At 42.6% G+C, this 3961-nt stretch overlaps 1 non-coding gene across 1 annotated transcript; it reads left to right on the forward strand.

Moving 5' to 3' along the window:
• The first annotated feature begins 3002 nt into the window (after positions 1–3002).
• LOC123687626 lies at positions 3003–3121 on the forward strand. Its single transcript, XR_006749342.1, has one exon. It is a non-coding gene; the product is annotated as a 5S ribosomal RNA (ribosomal RNA).
• Positions 3122–3961: the final 840 nt, after the last annotated feature.

The raw sequence follows: 3961 nt of genomic DNA on the forward strand, positions 1-3961 counted from the left end.
TTCTATATATGTCAGGAGAACCCCGGATTCCCCTCCAGACACGATTTAGCAAACTTTTCCCGATCGATCCGACCCACCGAGGCCGTTTCGACCGTTCGCCGCGCCTACTAGAGCTGATTTCTTCGGACTCCGATCAGAAAATCCGCCGATGCATGTCGTTAACACCTAGTCCGCCTCGTCCGATCGATCGAGGCCGTTTCGACCGTTCGCCGCGCCTACTAGAGCTGATTTCTTCGGACTCCGATCAGAAAATCCGCCGATGCATGTCGTTAACACCTAGTCCGCCTCGTCCGATCGATCTAGGCCGTCTCGATCCACCCATCGCGCATCGAAAGTCGCATCTCTCGAACTCCGATCCGGAAATCGGCCGATGCATCACGTTAACTATTTCTTATATATCTAATATAATATACATCGAGACGGTAAGAATTCTTTTAATCGAAGATATACATATACTTCTCATCAATATCCAAAAGCTTATCGAAAAATAAATTACTCAACTTTTACGTGAAGAATCGTTCACCCAAACCTTATCCCCTATATATGTCAGGAGAACCCAAGGTTCCCCTCCAGACACGATTTAGCAAACTTTTCCCGATCGATCCGACCCACCGAGGCCGTCTCGACCGTCCGCTGCGCCTACTAGGGCCGATTTCTTCGGACTCCGATCAGAAAATATACCGATGCATGTCGTTAACACCTAGTCCGCCTCGTCCGATCTATCTAAACAGTCTCGACGCACCCAACACTCTTTCAAAGTCGGATTACTCGGACTCAATCTGAAAATGGACCGATGCATGACGTCAACACTTAGCCCGCCTCGTCTGATCGATCTAAGCCATCTCGACCCACCCAACACGCCTTCCAAGTCGGATCACTCGGACTTCGATCTGAAAATCTCCGGACTCATTTTTATGAATATCCCCAGTCAGTAAGAACGTTATTTCGCCAATATATACCTACAATAAACCATATTCCAATAGCTGAACCAAAAATATAATTCCCGATCCAAACGTTCTGCATCGCCCAACGCGACCACCTTCCCTATATATGTCAGGAGAGCACAGGGTTCCCCTCCAGACAACACTTACGCTCTATCCCCGACTCTCGGTCGATCGATAGGCCAGGTCAGCGGTGTCTGTTTCGGCCGAAGCTCGGACTTTGGTCAAAATGTTCCGATACAAAATTTGAACCAAGATAGATACAGATATGATTCCTTCTTAAATATACGTTGATTATCGAACAGAATATGGTAAATATTTTGCGATGACCGAGGATTTCATGAATTTTTTTTTTTTTCGAAAAAATTTTCTGTTATCGGAATTTCCTCAAATTTCATTTGGTTGCCTACTAATGCATATTAAAAACGATAATCAACAATCAGAATCATTATTTATCATTTATTTCAATTTTTATAATGAAAAACGTTCACGTCCTTTCGCGCCTCTCGATCGTCGTTTACGTGATGCATCGGTCAGCCCTAGTTTACGTGGTGCATCGGTAAGATCGAGTTCACGTTCTGCATCGGTAAGATCCAGTTCACGTGGTGCATCGGTAAGATCGAGATTACGTGGTGCATCGGTAAGATCGAGTTTACGTGGTGCATCGGTAAGATCCAATTCACGTTCTGCATCGGTAAGATCCAGTTCACGTGGTGCATCGGTGAGATCGAGTTTACGTTCTGCATCGGTGTGATCTAGTTTACGTTGTGCATCGGTAAGATCGAGATTACGTGAAGCATCGGTATGATCGAGTTTACGTTCTGCATCGGTCTGGACTTAGAGATATATTTTCGACGTGAAAATGTTCCGATACAACTTTTGAACCAGGATAGTTAGAGAGATGATTTTTTCTGGGATGTACGTTGATTGGGGAATGGATTGTGGAAAATAACTTGCCATGACCGAGGTGTTCTCGAATTTTTTTTTTTTTTCGAAAAATATTTTCTGATTTTGGATTTTACTCAAATTTGATTTCGTTGCCTTCTAATGTGTTCTAAAAGAGTAAATCAGTAATCAGAATCGAAAAATATTTTTCGGATTTTTTTTTTTTTGAAAAAAAATTTTCTGATTTTGGAATTTCCTCAAATTTGATTTGGTTGCCTTCTAATGTGTTTTTAAAGCGTAAATCAGTAATCAGAATCAATATTCATTGTCGACTTTAATTTTTATAAGGAAAAATGTTCACGTCCTTAAACGCCTCCCCATCATTAGCCCGAGTCCAAGTCGATGTCAGTCCCGAGCGGACGGTGTCAGATACTACCTATCGCCCCGGTCTGGACTTGGCGAGGTATTTCGACGTGAAATGTTCCGATACAACTTTTGAACCAGGATAGTTAGAGAGATGATTTCTTCTATGTTGTACGTTGATTGTGGAATGGATTGTGGGAAATAACTTGCCATGACCCAGGTGTTCTTGAATTTTTTTTTTTTTCGAAAAAAATTTTCTGATCTTGAAATTTCCTCAAATCTGATTGCGTTGCCTTCTAATGTGTTCTAAAAGAGTAAATCAGTAATCAGAATCAATATTCATTGTCGACTTTAATTTTTATAAGGAAAAATGTTCACGTCCTTAAACGCCTCTCCATCGTTACCCCGACTCCAAGACGATGTTAGACCGGAGCGGACGGTGTCAGATGCGACCGATCTCCCCGGTCTGGACTTAGCGAGATATTCCGACGTGAAATGTTCCGATACAAAAATTTAACTGTGATAGTTAGAGAGATGGTTCCTTTTGTGATGTACGTTGATTGTGTAATAGAATATGGAAATAAACTTGAGATGACCGAGGTCTTCTGGGATTTTTTTTTTTTTTCGAAAAATATTTTTCGATTTCGGAAATCCCTCAAATTTCATTGAGATATGTCCTAATGTGTTCTTAAAGCTTAAATCAACAATCAGAATTAATATCCAAAAGTTATTTCATTTTTTATGAGGAAAAACGTTCACGTCCTTTCCGCTCCCAAAAAGTGAGATATCATAGAAAATATCGCAATATATGTTGTTTACGGCCATACCACGCTGAAATTGCCAGTTCTCGTCAGAACACTGAAGCCAAGCAGCGTCGGGCGCGGTTAGTACTTGGATGGGTGACCGCTTGGGAACACCGCGTGCTGTAAGCTTTTTTTTTACGTTCTGCATCGGTCTGCCGAGATAACGTGGTGCATCGGTATGATCGAGTTTACGTTCTGCATCGGTAAGATCGAGATTACGTGATGCATCGGTAAGATTGAGATTACGTGGTGCATCGGTAAGATCGAGATTACGTGGTGCATCGGTAAGATCGAGTTTACGTGGTGCATCGGTAAGATCCAATTCACGTTCTGCATCGGTAAGATCCAGTTCACGTGGTGCATCGGTGAGATTGAGATTACGTGGTGCATCGGTAAGATCGAGTTTACGTGGTGCATCGGTAAGATCCAATTCACGTTCTGCATCGGTAAGATCCAGTTCACGTGGTGCATCGGTAAGATTGAGATTACGTGGTGCATCGGTAAGATCGAGTTTACGTGGTGCATCGGTAAGATCCAATTCACGTTCTGCATCGGTAAGATCCAGTTCACGTGGTGCATCGGTAAGATGGAGATTACGTGGTGCATCGGTAAGATCGAGATTACGTGGTGCATCGGTAAGATCTACTTTACGTTCTGCATCGGTCTGCCCTTGTTTACGTGGTGCATCGGTAAGATCGAGATTACGTGAAGCATCGGTATGATCGAGTTTACGTTCTGCATCGGTCTGCCCGATATTACGTGGTGCATCGGTTCAGCCCTAGTTTACGTTGTGCATCGGTCTGGACTTAGAGATATATTTTCGACGTGAAAATGTTCCGATACAACTTTTGAACCAGGATAGTTAGAGAGATGATTTTTTCTGTGATGTACGTCGATTGGGGAATGGATTGTGGAAAATAACTTGCCATGACCGAGGTGTCCTCGAATTTTTTTTTTTTTCGAAAAAAA

This window comes from Harmonia axyridis, chromosome X (genome assembly GCF_914767665.1).
Source record: "Harmonia axyridis chromosome X, icHarAxyr1.1, whole genome shotgun sequence".
Classification (NCBI taxonomy): Eukaryota; Metazoa; Arthropoda; class Insecta; order Coleoptera; family Coccinellidae; genus Harmonia; species Harmonia axyridis.